The following is a 15,540-nucleotide window of genomic DNA, read 5'->3' on the forward strand; positions in this document are numbered from 1 at the left end:
GTCTGTCAAACAATGTTGTGGTTCAAAATCTGGATTTTAATGGTACAGAACAGCAGCCTGGAGGCAACTGCTGGTTACCATGTAGCCTTAATGAGCAGCTTTCAGTCACTATTTTACATTTATTCATGGTCTGACAACAGAAGCAGAAAATATATAAAAGAGAGAAGCTTGAATAGGAATTTCGCTGTCTCAAAATACAGTATATACGAGCACAGAGAGCAGGAGAGAAGCAAACAGATTTTTTCTGTTCAGGTGCTAATGCATTGTGGTATCCCATTTACATTTTATACAGTGTATTGAAACACATTTTTGTTCAGCGACAATTGAAGTACTCCCATATTTTCAGAGACTTTAATCTTTCACACTGAATCAAATCGGACTCTGCTGTCGTCACCAATGAATGAAGCCATAAACGACTGACATCATGACACAACAATTACAGTGAAACTGAAGAAAAACATTTGTTTTACTGAATTTGAAAAAAAAAAAGCAGTGTTGGTTCATATAATGATGTCAAGGACTATACTAACAAATTGCGACAGCCTTACACAACAAGAGTCATTGCCTTTACAGTAATTCAAACAAACTGTGCTCACTTTGTTCATACCTGCTAATAAAAGTTTATAAAAATAGTTAAGGTAAAAGTTTTCACATTGTGTGGAAAACATTTATTTGCTGTCTGGTTAAGAATTGAGACCATTATACTTGAATTTCTATGCAGCTTAACAAAACAAGATATGACATTTTAGTTAGAGAGCTTCACCTAGCAGAAGTATTACGCTAGCGTATGAATAGGCGGCCATTTTTCATTATCCAATCTGCAAAAACTCTTTCCCTATTTTTCAGTGCTTAAGCTAAGCTACACTGTATATTCAGTAGAAAGACAACTGGTGTCAAGCTTCACATTTAACTCTGGTTGAAACTAATTTAGGCTATTTCTGTAAAACAACAATATTTCTATATTTCATTTATAAAGCAGTCAACTCTGCCAAAATAAAAGCTCCAGCATGAGAATAACTCTCCATATGTCATCTGTTTTTGTCCTGCATTTCCTTTTTTCTGTCTAACCAGGGTCACATCTCCAGAGAGAATTCTGCCAGAGGGTTAAAGAAGAAAAATAGCATAGCAGGCAACAATGATGACTCCCTGAACACAAACACACGCACATAAAATTAGCTACTATGTCCAAATGTCAGCATCTCCATATTCCAACAGCTCGAATGTCACTGAGTGTTAACTGGCTCATTGCTTTGAGTCTCATGTTGGTGATACATCAGCGCATGTGATCTGCATGATCGTGTGCCGTAAAACCGAACCTTTAACCGACACTCTTTCATACCTGTTTGTCGCTCAGTCGAATATGTTAATGTGTTTACGAAGCCTGTTAAGTGAATTTTTCAAAAGGAAACGCTTCGCCATGAGGCTGTACTGTGCAGTGTGGTGGAAGACATTTCTCCGGCAGCAATATTATCCAGAGAAAGGCATAAAAAATGGAAAAAAAAAGTTGCAATTACACACATACCGTGGACTTGCACTCCTCCTTGGGCTAAAATGGGCAAAAATAATTTCTCGTTGCTCATTTTCTCACAGGCTACAAACAAAAACAAAGATGATAATGTTAATAAAGAGGACTGAGCAGAGGATGGGAAGCATGGCTTTGGCTAGTGGGCAGGTCAGTGCTCATCCTTCTCTTGCCTCTTCTTAGTGACTCAGGGGTTAAAGGTCAGAGCTCAGCCCTTCCATCTTGATCAGATCAGTCTATCTTGTCCTCTTTCTTTTATTCACTTTCTGTCCTTCTGACGAGCACAATGCAGCAGTGATGAGAAAATTGGAAAAGCTGCAACTTTATGGCTTTCTAATCCTTAAACTAATGCTGTAATTCAATTTTATTCAATTCAAGCAGATTGAAACTTTCACGGGTCGTTTATGCAGCCCATTTATCAGTGTATACTGCATCATTCAGCTGACATAAATCCAGGCTTAATAACCACATCTTGGACATTTTGCAGCTCCCATGTCGACGTTTTTACTCATTCCTTCCTTCCTCTGTGTGTGACAGTCACATATCTGATTTTATCTCATGTGGAAAAAGCTCTAATGCGTGTTTTACATCCATTACACAGCAAATATGGAAGTGAAGATCAATTTTAACAGATAATATCGCAAAATCCAAACCGCAACATTGATCATAGGGCTTAACAATTTACTGAAATTATCCATAATGCACTACGATGTGGCTAATTTGTCACTGATGCAGTATATTCAGAACATTTACAGTCCTCTTTGTGCAACTGGAAATGTTCTAATGTGTGTACTAAAAGGACATTTTGACAGATCCACTTGATGACGCCTGCTTGCGGTCACCCTTTCAAGCCTATTAGTGAAAGTTTGCAAGAACATACAATTATTTTACAACCCCATTCAGAAGTATTAACACTGCTACACACTGCCATATACAATGGCAAATAAACTGTAATTCATGGTTGAGGTTACACATCAAGTACGTTGCTGAATTAATCGAGCAGTGCACCTATTAACATGTACGCCACACATGACCTTCAGCAACCTGCAGCTCTTTGTATTTGGAAGTAAACACGTGAATTATGCCTTTTGAGTCCCTTCAACTGAGACCTTGAACTCCACTTTGCGCTCTGTGAAATTACCCCCTCATAAAAAGAAATCGCTACGAGCTGAGCCGACATCTCTCAGCAAAAGACTGACACGAAGCCGGTTGACACGAACGCAACAGTCTTTGCTGCCTCTCAGTTTGCAAACCCTGCAGCATCGTGCTAAGTTGGTCCCTACGCAGCCTTCAGTCACACCGAGGGACGACAGCCCGACGAGACAGATGAGGGAGGGAGGCAACGGGAAGCCGGAAGAAAATTAAGAGGGAGGGATGGAAAACACAATCATCCAGCAGTCACATCAAATCACAGTGACACAGATATTTCTGAGACAATAAACCGGAGCCAGACTGCTTTCAGCTAGACTCTTATCTGTACACCATTTCTACAGAAGTGACACCACAGTGACAGTTTGCGGAGTAAAACTCGCAGTCTGTCTTCTGATTTAAATTGGTATCAGATATATTTACGTTGAGGGATAAAATTTCTCTCCATTGTGTAGACAGTCAGTGTGGCTGCTGTGTTTGATGCATGTATTGACTATCTCTGACAATGTGAGCGTCTCCAGTTCTCTACAGTGGGAACTGTGTGCCATGAGAGAACCCAGAAACACATGGAAATGGATTGCAGCCTAAATGTGAACCCAATGTCATAGTTTCCGGATGTTTTATTTGCTCACAATTTGAGCTCATTTTTCAATGCAATGGAAACAGAACGATGGCTAGAAGGAGTCAAGGGGTCAAAAATATAAGTCATAAAAAAACAAAAGCTGAATTTCTTCAACATGTACAACATTTTTCCAAAAGAAACTGGTGACTCCACATACTGTATTGCATTTTACTGCTCATTGTAGATTTTGCTTTATCCAGATTGACACTCCAGGTCCTTCAAATCACAGACAGACTGAAAAACAGCTTCTACCCCAAAGCAACAAGAGAACTGAACTCTGCCAAACACACTATCTACACACTTTGTATTGATGTATTGTGGATTAAAAGAAGGATCAATTTTGTTGCAAATTGCAATAACAAGAAAGATGTTCTATTGCACTGTACTCTGTTTCCATATTTGTCTCCCATATTTACATAGACTGCAGTTCAGACCAGCTCTACTGAAAAGTCCCCGAATTTTTGTCACCCAATTGTTAGTTGCAGCTGAGTCACTAATAGCTTCTTAATTCTGCCAAAGAGTGCAAAATGTTTTTGTTTTTACAGACTGTTGTTACTGCCAATGGTTTGTTGTGTGCAATTTTTTAAAAAGGGAACGTAGAAGAATTTGCTGAAATATGATAATTTCAACCTTAGCTGTGTCGCACATGATTTGTCTGCAGATTCTTTGTTTTTACAGTTTCTGCCTCTGATACATGGTAATTTTAGCAATGGAAAATAAAGGATAAAGCTTTTAAACGTGCTAGTGGGTTCTTAAGTTCAGAATTGCTGACATGGGACAAAGCAGACGTTGCATTTTGTTATTCCAAAGTGGGTTTCCTTTAATTTAAAAATCCCTGAAACCATGATCACAACTAATTTCCCATAAATCTAGTAGCTGAACAAGCTCCAAGTATTGGGCTTCTGAAAAGAGAGCGGGAAGGAAAAAGGAGGACAACCTTCTGGAAGCACCAACAAAAAGCAGTTCAGACCACACACAGATCATTTCTTACACCAGCTAACAACCACCTTTGTGCAGCCACCGCCTGAGGGTAGGACTTTACCTCGCTGGCTCGCAGTACTTTCACAACTGATCCTGCAATCATGAGAAAAGCAGGTGCTACTGTGGTGGCATTCTATGAGGGAATAATCCCTTTTCTGTTTTTTTTTTTAAATGTAAGAAGCATAATCCTTTGATGCAGCTGTACTGCAGAAACTGGACAGAACATCTTTTGTAAACTTGGCAGCAGCATGAATAATCCTTGAACCAAACATTTAAGCTTAAATGACAAACTGGAGTTGTGTTTCTAGCCAGCATGATGAGATAAATCCTACATTCATGCTTTTTGCGGCTCAGTTTGTGGTCTCTTGAAGAAATATCTCACCCGCTAGCTGCTAAATGCTTTCTACTATATATTCTGAGATATCAAGCTAACTTGACAGTAAAAAATGACAAATGAAAGCAGTGCCGAAGGATACCAGACACCTGTACTAGACCTACAGGCAGAAACAATGGTCTGACCCTGCGTGAGAACCTCCTCTTTGTCTTTGTCTCTGTATCTGTCAATTTGATAACTTTACTGGCTGACTGCTCTGCTCCTCGTTGCCCTTATGTCTCTTTCTCTTTTCCTTCTTGGCAAACTTGCTCCCGCCAGCCAGCCTACGATGAACAAAGCCCACTGTAAGATGAGAAAATGCCCATTCTTGGTGGCAAAGGCCTCGATTTCAGTTCTTGATGCTGTACAGTAAACCACAGGTAGCACTGCCTTGCTAATCCGCCTTAATAGACGAGCTGCTATTCATGTTTTTACGGAGTTAAGTATTATTTACTTAAGCACATTTATGCTTCACATAATAGGCGGATGAGGTTGCGCTTTTCTCCACTTGAGAGGTAAGAAGAGATGGAAATAAAGCGCTTACCGTAGAGCTAAAGTGAAGCTACGTGGGGTGTTTAATGACTTGTATTTTCAGTCAAACAAATAGTCGACACTGAAAAATGCACAGGTGAGGTGTTGAAAAGGACAATGACTTGGGTGAGGTAATGTCAAACTTGTGTTATGGATATGGGTTTGTCGTTTCCAGGAAAAGGTTTAGACAGTCCCCCATGGATCAGATACATTTGATTCCTTTTGAATCAGGACAGACCGTATGCTTAATAGTCGGGATACACTGATTATTGACCTGGCTGACTATCATGAACAATCTCATAAGAATCTCTCAAGTAGAAACTGCAAAAACTGAACAAGAAACACAAGCCGTTGCCACAAACCAGGAATTTAGCTTCTCTCACAGTGACTTACGCTTCGCTAATGGCTAAAAGCTACCTTAGAAGGCAGCCACACATTAACCTGGGACAAGGTCTGGAAAATAATAAACAATAACACTTTAAGATATGGACCTTTAGTGGGCAATGAAAGTGAAATATTAAGAGAACTGCAGACATAACTGCAGGAGAAAAACTGAAAAATCTCAGTCGATCCAACATAAACCAAAAAAGAGAAGGTCCTAATTTAATCACTCATATCTATATTACATATTCAGTTGAGATGCTATCAAATGCTGTTAAAACATTACATCTAATTGATATCGGTTCCAAATATCGGCTTTTCCTGAGTATCATTTATCGGCATTGGTACCAGCCCTAGAAAAACTCATATCTGTCGATCCAAGTTTTGAAATACACATTCACATTGCAGACTTGTGATGTGGTACTCTTGTGTTTCGATGAGTAAGAAATAGGCTGTAAACATGTTTTTTACTCAGGTTTCTTCATTAAAAACTGAAACCAGGACCTCATGATTCAACCACTTCCTCCATCAGCAGCTGTCTGCTACACTATAAGTTTAATCTAAGGGGAGCTTTCACTACACTAACACCACTTCTTTACAATGAAAAGACAGAACCGGCAGCCCCTTTGTCTCCAACAGCCCCCAAACCGGATCGCACACAGCCGTCTAATCAAAACAAACTATCTCAGCCTCTTTTGCATGTCCACACACACACTGGGCCTTCCCTTTTTAGGGTCATTTATTCTAGCAGCATCCACACAATCCCCCAGCGCCTGCTTTTCTCTCAGGCTTTGTGAAGTGCTGATGGTCAGCATGCGCCTGCCCCCCATCCACACCTCTAACACTCACCCACGGGAGCTATTGTCCTTCCTCGTTGTTTACCGCTGGGATACTGCTGAAGTGGCAGCGGGTGTTCTAGGGCACAAGGTGACACCACCGGCAGTGCAAAGATGTGGCCACAGCGCCGCTGGCTACAGTTGTAGTGACAGAAACTAATATTCATGGGTGCACCGCGACCTGGTTTTCAAAGTCATGCAATATTGATCTGAAAATGCATTTCTAAACAGTTTGGTTCAAGAAACAAGATTCACTACAGACAAGGGATGGAGTCATCTGCATATTTATAAATGATGCAGATTTAAATTTAAATATAACACTAATACTGGGAGTGTGTGTGGGAGTTTTGGAATTACGGTCTTATATGCAATTGTATTTTCACCATTTTGAACATTTAGCCAAAGCCAAGAAGTACAGCAAAGGAAAGACAAAGCTTATAGTTCCATTTTTTTGTGTGTGTGTTGGATTAATTTCTTCGCTAAATTTTACAAGCGCACTGCAGGATTCCTACTGATTTTGCTGGAAAAATATATTAATGTGGAACAGTAAATTAATGTGGAACAGTGAATGTGTTCTTGGAGTTTCTAAAGAGCCACAAAAGTACACGGATTAATACAAACACGAAACAGTAAGACATAAGATGCATGGACATGTAGCGACTAATGAGCTAAACTTTATCCTACTCGCTTTCAGACAATATTGGTGCATAGGGACAACATTTTATTTCATTTTTTGCATTTGACACTGTGGCATGTCTGAAATAAATCATGTAAATAAATAAATTGAAAAATAAATCGATACCAGAGGTTTCTTAAAGCCCCTAAATATCATTTGGTGACATTATTGACCACTGTATGCATTGAATTTAATGGTTTAAACATCTATCATATGTACACAGCACACTAGCTGCTGTGACAAATGGTCTTAGCTGTGTTTGTTCTGGCTAAAAATGAACCCAATTTGTGGTATCAATATATACAAATGACAACTTTACGTGTTCATCTTGGCTATCTGACTGACCAACCTTGAATCAATGTTCCATTTGAATGGCTTTGTGACCGCAACATAGAACCATCATCCTAACCTGACAGGAATATTGTTAAAATGCTGATTAGCTGAGGATTAAAACTACATAATACAAAACTGCGCAATTAATTTAAGTAATATCAAAATCGCAACATGGACAAATGCAGTTTCCAAATCATAGGAGCTGGTAAAATGTACCAACATCCCATTTTAAATGAAAGGCTGTGGTGAAAAGATGTCCATTCCTACAAATTATGTTCTCCACAGATAAGGGCTTGTTTGGTACAGATCACAGCAAAATCCACATAATCATTTTTATAGCTCTTTCTGTGAAAAACTGAAAAAAGCAAGACTCATACGGCAACTGCAACATAACTGATAAATAATATAATAAATAATCTCAGTGGGATTTTGTTTGCATATCATTCAGCCGTAATTAAAACTGTATTGTAGTGATGCTGTTTAAGCTTCATTTAACAGCTGGATAGGACAAGCCTATTTATGAACGAGGAGTAAAGCTGAAATGCATCTTTACTTCTGTGATTCTGTGCAATTCCACAGTTTAAACATGTCACTTCACACATGCTTCCTCTATAAGCTAAAGATCTCCTGACCCCTCTCCCATTTTAAAAAGAATTCTCCATAAATCCCTGATATGAATAGCTGACCCATGACACAAAAAAGGAGTATCTCATTGTCATTTCCTGTTCCCCTTTTTCCTATTCAGGGAACGTGAGCAGCCCTGTCATTGCATGAAGTGAATGTGAACAGCTTAGCTTCAGGCAAAATCATGTAAGAGTGATCCTCTGCTTTAGAAGGTGAGAAAACAGGAAAGGTTAGGACACCTTAGACTGCCTGACAAAAGAACTGTTAACACAAGCTGCAGTATTGATTTTGTGACAAAAATCGAACTTTGACAAAACGCCAAAAAAAAAAAAAAAAGGTTTGTTGTGTTTTTGAAAGAAAACAGGAATCTGTGTATTTAAAATAGAAAGACTGAACATCCAATATGAAAACAAGCCACTGTGAACTGTGGTTTCACTGCAGAATTAACCTGTAACTGATAAATGCTTTAAAGTAAATGACTCATTCATGTGTGACTCCATTACAGAAAGCTGCCATTAAAATCCGCTTCAGCCGCCATCCAATTATAATGCTGCGATATTTGGACAATTGCACACATTTTGCCAGGCGTATGGACCAGTTTGTTAGCTGCTAGAGGCTAGGTTGGGTGTTAGAGGTGTGTGTGCAGACGTAGGTGTGTGTTTGTGAGTGCATGTCTCGCCTGTCTAAGACCATATCATCAAAAGCCGTGGGTTCAGTCAGAGCAGAGGGCCACGCTGGCTCAATCCATAAGAGTCTTTTTTTAGTTTTTCTGTCTGTGACAGGTAGAGTGAAGAATTTTCACTGTTCCTGAAAAAAACACATCTTGACGTGTAACACCAGAGTGTGATTTTTGCCCGGATCGTCACATTTCTACAGGAAACAGTTAACAATGCATTTTATTTACAGATGCCTTTAAAAACACCCGAAGGACACCGTACAAAGTAAACAAGGTTAAAACACATCAACAATATAACACTTAAGCCTCATTCACATGGGATTAGCATTACCTCGGGACCAGTGGTGATTTGTAATAATTGAGGAGGATGTCTGTGGTCTTAATCCTGTGCAAATGTGTCTGTAATTTTGAAAATAAAAATTTCAGCATCCTGTGATAATACTAGTCCCATGCGAATCTGCATCTCAGTGATTGGGTTTTTGTTTTGTTTTTTTTACAGACAATTAGGCAGTAAATTATCCATTTTCATGGCCTCTCCCTGCAGGTAAATCTTCTACCCAAACAATTCCCCTGACACTATTTTAAGTGGACATCATGGCTACACATCACTCAAGACAATTGTGCTTAGTTTAAAGAAAAACAAACTGACCAGAGTGTTTTTCTTTTTCTCCTTTAGCAAAAATAATAATGAGGTGCAGTCAGACTATTCTACACAGCACCGTGTCTGCTTTAGAGAATGGTCTGGCAAAACTAGTTCAACAGGAGCGTAATTTTTAGCTGGCAGAGCTGATCCCAGACAGTCAGTAAATCTGTCTCCAAGATGATGTTGTCTTTCACAGTGCAGCTCAGAATACTGTCATGTTATCTACAGTATGGCATCAAAATAATTCCATGTGTAAAATGTATAGTAGTGGTACGTTTTAACTGTCAGTCTAGCAAAAATGAAAGAATACACCAGATTGAATTGCACCAAATTCTATATAAAGACTTGGTTTTGATACGGACAGCTTGTAGCTCACTGGTCCATATCAACTGTACTATTAGAAGCCAGTTAAGAAAGACCGTTGCAGGGCATGCAGCTCCCAGGTGGGAAAAAAAATGTGTTTGAAATGAAGCAGGCAAAGAACACGCTTGTCGGACAAAAGAACCAAAAATCAATAGTTGGTCTCGTTCTAATACAGTGTGACAATGTGACAGTGGACACATAAATCCAGCTGGGCTTGTAAATGAGCCCAGTCTCATTGGTATTCCTGGGTGCTACTGCTAGGTAAAAAGTATTGATGAGCAGATAGACGCACGTGGCCTTGATACGTGACTCCAGGCTTTACTATGACATGAGTTACTGTGTGCATTCGTATGTTTGTCCTTCAAGAAAAGACTCTTAAACCTTTTACGGCTAAGTTTTCTACATATCTGGACGGTAAGACAGGCGGTCGTATCGTCAGACTGATTGATGGGCCAAGGTTGGGGGTTGCCAGGGGTGAATATCGGAATTAAAACAATGAAAAAAGAGGGGAAAGATTGAGACAGAGCAGACTGAAATGTTGACAGGACTGAAAAGGGCATGATGGGACAGGGGCAGGAGGTGAGAGGGGGAGGGGACTGATTGACGGTGTTATAGTGGTGCAACAAGCTGGCATCGCCCTTCTTTTTTTTTCTTTTTTTTTGCCCTCCTCCACCCATCTGTTCATCAGGATTACTCATCGAGAGGGGAGGAGAGAGGACAGATCTCCACAACCTGCCAATTCAAACCACCTTTGCCGTGACATCTTTTCACGAAAATAAACTGCTGCTGATCATGACTCGGTGTAAAAAAAAATAAAAAAAAGGCTCAGTGCAATATAGTGGAGAGCTCTCAGGGGGCTATTCAGGTAACAATGATAGTAATGAAAGGTGGACGCATTGTAGTGAAGTGTTATGTAATACTCGGCGGCTCTACTTACTGAGACTGCTGCTCCCTGCTGAAAAATACGCTTTATAGGTCGTGCACGAGGTGGATGCAGCACTGCTGTATAGTGGCTTGTTATGTGCATTTAATAATATGGAACGGAATTACGGTGATGGATAACCTCGCGTGTGCGCAATTCTCAGACGTAAACTAGTATGTTAGTGCTTCAAGCTGCAAAATTCCCTCAGTTTCTGGTGTGTTAAACGGTGCCCTTCTCTGTGTTCATATGTGTGTTTGGCAGCAGGTGATGCCAGGACATGTGGGTCCTGTTTTTCCAGTCATATTTAAGCACATGCTGGGAAATCCTAGTGTCCTCTCACCCTGTCAGACTGCATTCACATTGTTGCTTTTTTTTAAAATCAATGTTGGACTTTTGCAGGTTTACATTCATGGTTATTCAGGGCTGATGCCGATATTTGGAACCGATATGTATTAAATGTAATGTTTTAACAGCATGTGGTGTCAGAGAACTTGCCATAACTAGGCTTCTTCATTAACAAGGGCGACTATAACTGAGTTTGTAAAACAGAAATAGGAATGATTAAATTTGGACACTCTCTTCTGTTTATGTGGGATTTATGAGTTTGTCTCCTGCAGCTACGTCTTCTCTAGTTTCTTAATATTTCACTGTTCTATCACTTCTACTGCTCACTGAAGTCCATATCTTAAAGCAAGAATAATTATAGTTTTCCAGACTCTGTTTCAGATTAATCTGGGGCTACCTTCTAACTTAGCCGCTAGCCATTAGCATAGCCTTAGCCACTATGAGGGTAGGTAATTTCTCGGTTTGTGACATCGGCTTGTGTTTCTTGCTCAGTTTTTGCAGTTTCTGATTGAGAGACATTTCTGAGATCTGATATCTAAAGCAAGACAATGAATTTATTAATAACTGGTCAAAGAAATACCGATATCGATAATTGGAAAAGTGTCAAATATCGGCCACAATAATCGGTCAGGCTGATAATCATTCCATCCCCATTACATTTGATTGTGCTCTAAAAAGCATTCTGCATCACACTGGCTTGACTTTCCTTATGGGTCATTTTTCACCATCAGATATACTTTTTCATGCACAAAACAACCTCAGTTTAGCCTAAATCACAGCCACACAGAGGGTACACCAAGCAGAAAGCTACAGTCCTTGGTTTGCTAACTTACTACCCATTGACTGCACATTGCAGATACAAACAAAGGCACAGCCACGACTGCAAAGGGTATAAATTAGTCCCTGACTCTGACTCACGCTTTAACACTCAGCACTTTTCATCCATGCTAACTGACCTTTCTTCTTTGAAGTACAGCCAGCATCTGCAAAGCTTAGAAAAGTCACCGAAAAGGTCCTTCGAGGATATTTTCAAACACAGAAATACACTGCAATCTGTCAGAAACTGATATAACGTATTACTCAGGTTTAGTATAAAATCTAGGGTTGTGTGCGCAAAGCAAACCCCCCACAAGGTGATGCTCAGTGTAACACAACTGCAGCGGAGGAAAAAATATATACATAAAATGCACAAGGGCAGACATGACATCAGCAGAAATTGTGTTCAAAGTTCAGAAGCTGTCTCGAATTTGAGGTTGGAGAGTTGGAAGGTGCATCCGGCTGACACATTCAGTAACATCAGTGTGTATATAGTACACAAGAGCACAGAACAAACAGCTGCAGTGGCATTATGAGTAAAAGCAAAGTATAAGCAGTTTTTTGTTGTCACTGGACCTTGCTGACCTATTTCTGTGATGCTGTACGTAACATAATTACAGTGATGGTTATATGCAGAGCCAATTACAATGAGCACCAACGTTTAACCCTCTCAACCCCAAGCAGTTTCTGGATATTTACTGGCTCAGTTTCACTCACTGATGGCCCAATTTTCACTGCAGTATAAAGTCCTAAAGACAACTATGGAAGCAGCACAGCCATGAATAGAAGTAGAGTGGATTCTAAACTGTGTTTGGCAGTAAAGCAACGAACAAAATGATGAAAAACGACTACACAGAAGTTGCATTTCTTTTGATGGATTCTACAAAAAAAAGAAAAAATCTGGAGTCAACATGCAAAACATTTCTCGATTAGATGTTGCTAATAATGGAAAAGCACGGTGATCTTACTACGAGCATTTTTAAATTGTTTTCCCTCTGCTCTGTGAAAGTAATGACTGCAGACCATCCAAAAAAAGTCAGATTTTTTTGTCCCAGCCATCTAGATCCCAGTTGAGCAATGCATGACTTTATGACTGATTTGTTTCTTACTGAATCTGACTGGAGCAAATGAATTACTTGTGGCATTTTTAAATGATAGAATAAAACAATTTTGATGAAATATCACAATATGACAGATGAGCAGTTCAAGGATTAGTAGTTTGTGTTATATCTACTCTCAGATGTGCATCTCTTTGGAAAAAAGTGTCTGCGAAATGAAATTGTAAATTGTAAAATATGTTGGAAAGCGGAAAATCCAATGATTGTTTCTGTTTATGCAGCTTATAGCCATGATAAATGGTACATGGCAGTTTTAAAAATATTTTTTAGGACTTGCCGTAAAACTGACTGGTTGTGTTTTTGGGGCTCAGAGTGATAATAACAACACTGGACCTATCAAAAAAAACAAGATAACAGTCAATCAGTGGAAATAGATTCAAAAGCAATCTTTGACTCACCAGTGTGGATTTAAACCTCAGATCCTGTCTGTCCTCAGCAGGTGGTTTTAACCTGCAACAAGAAGGAAGAAAATAGCCCAGATGAGAAAGTATGCTCCCAACAGTTCTAAAACTGTGGATGTTCACTACCACTATCAAAGAATAGGGGTCAAAGTGTCCACTAGACATGAAAATTCTAATATAAAAACTATACTATTACTACGGTAAATCCTACCTGCAGCTCTGCTTGCATTTATGCAAACCTGCATCCACATACTGCCTATCCACATTCACTGTTTGAAATGTTTCACCTTTGCCACATCAGTCATTTTTAGCGAGAGTAAATCTGCTAATGGAGTACTGGAGTCGTTGGTTGACCAAAATAATATTTAGAAAATGAGCTCATCTAATGAAAGCAGATGAACGCACTCAAGAGCATCTAATTGACGGAGGACTCATTTCGCCCTCAAAGCCAACAGACGTCAATTCATTCATCATAGAAATCCAGAGTCTCACAGCGTCTCTCTCCAGGGAACCCAGTAAATGAGTGCCGAACCCGAGGCCTCCGATCGATAACCAAAATCTCTCCTGTCATTTTTATTACTTTTACCTCCAGCGGGGGACACGCGCAATTGAAAGGTTACCCACCAACACACACAAAAAGTGAACCCCCCTCCACCTCCAGCAAGCAAGCTCCCCTTCATGACGGCGAATGCATTATCATAATCTCCAGAGAGGGCCTCCATTCATCTCACATTAGCAAAACAAATGTGACAGACAAAGAACGGAGGCGCCCGTTCAGACGTGCAGCCATTAAAACTGTAGTTAGCTCAGAGGAGAAAGATGGCAGATTATGTGAGAGGCCATTAATAAAGTAAGGTTGAGCTGTTTGAACTTATCGGGTGATATAAAAACAGATGACGAAGGCTGAAAGAGCGACTGCTGTTCCAGGAACTCCAATGACCCAACCCAAAGCTGTGATGCAGACACACAACGAAGGGATGATTATTTTTTTAATGTGCAATATCAGCGCCTTTAGAATTAAATCAACACAGTGTTTCATTCTAATTGAACTTAAAGCGTATTAACGGAGTGGTCTGAAACGCTAAAAATCAAGTGAATTCAAGGTGGACTGATCTGATTTGAGCTGAGCCACATCGATCTCATCTCAGAAACAAATTGGAGCAAGACAAGAAGGAAGGAGACACAGATGAGGGGAAAAGAGGAAAAGAAAAAGAAAAATAAACAACAAGAGTGTGGGATGATAATGAATGGAGACAGGAACGCACTGAGATGTCTGGAAACTGTGGCAGGAGAGGCAGAGCGAGGATGATGGAGGAAGGAGTGTCTGAGAGAGAAGAGGGGGAACAAACATGAAAAAATGAAGCGTGAGTGGGGATCAGAAACATGCATTATTAACGGGCAAATCTAAAAGCGCTTCATCACCAGAGCGCAGGGGAAGAGGAGGGGGGTTGGAGGAGAGAGCTGCAGAGAGAGAAGACGACGGCTGGGAGGTGGCAGAAGAGCAAACCTCACGGAGCTGACCCCATGATCCAGCACGTTACCATGGAGACGACCAACAGAGACATACATGCGAGGACAACAAGCGGCAACGGAGAATGCAACTTCTGTTTTAAAGAAATAGGTCAGCATTTTGGAAAATATATTTATGCGTGAATTTAGAAGAGATGTTCTTCTGTCTCTGTGCTGCAACATGTTAGCTCATCTTAGCATGAAGCATCATTTTTTTTAAACTCTGAACACCTGAATCCTAAAACCTGTCAGTGGATTTAAAGGCTATGCTATCTTTTTCTTTTTTAACCACCATTCATCACACCCAGAAACTGCAAAAACTGAAAGAGTTATTAGATGATCTATGCTCCAGTGGTCATGGAACTCTCATCTGTTACGTCTTGTTCCATTGGGAAACATAACATCACCATCTTTGATCACTTCATTCTGCGCGTGCAATTAAAAATTCTCTAAAATATAGACCCATTTGCCTTAGCTACACTCTGTAAATAATGAAGATTCTATACTTTTTGGTGCAACTGTGAAGTCATGAGGGACTCAGCTGCAACCAACAGTCATGTGGCTAAAATTCAAGAATTTTTTGGCTGAACTGGGTTGAACTACAGGTTGTGTTTATGCAAATCAGACAGGAGACAAGTATGGAAACAAATAGAAACTTAAAAAGTAAAATATCTACAGTATGAAGAGCCACCATGTTTTTTCTAGTATTGGTAACACAC

The 15,540-nt window shown here is 39.9% G+C and overlaps 1 protein-coding gene across 11 annotated transcripts in view; it reads right to left on the minus strand.

Annotated features, from left to right (window-relative positions):
* Positions 1-15,540, minus strand: part of nrcama (neuronal cell adhesion molecule a) — a 74,362-nt gene that overhangs the window by 31,494 nt on the left and 27,328 nt on the right. For 10 of the 11 annotated variants that reach the window (XM_051946262.1, XM_051946557.1, XM_051946167.1 and 7 more), the window contains exon 2: positions 13,310-13,361. The exons of the other annotated variant lie outside the window; for it this stretch is intronic. The gene's annotated coding sequence lies outside the window, so the exon portion shown is untranslated. The remainder of the gene's footprint in view (positions 1-13,309; positions 13,362-15,540) is intronic. 11 annotated transcript variants of the gene reach the window in all.

Source organism: Acanthochromis polyacanthus, chromosome 1, assembly GCF_021347895.1.
Source record: "Acanthochromis polyacanthus isolate Apoly-LR-REF ecotype Palm Island chromosome 1, KAUST_Apoly_ChrSc, whole genome shotgun sequence".
NCBI classification, from domain to species: domain Eukaryota; kingdom Metazoa; phylum Chordata; class Actinopteri; family Pomacentridae; genus Acanthochromis; species Acanthochromis polyacanthus.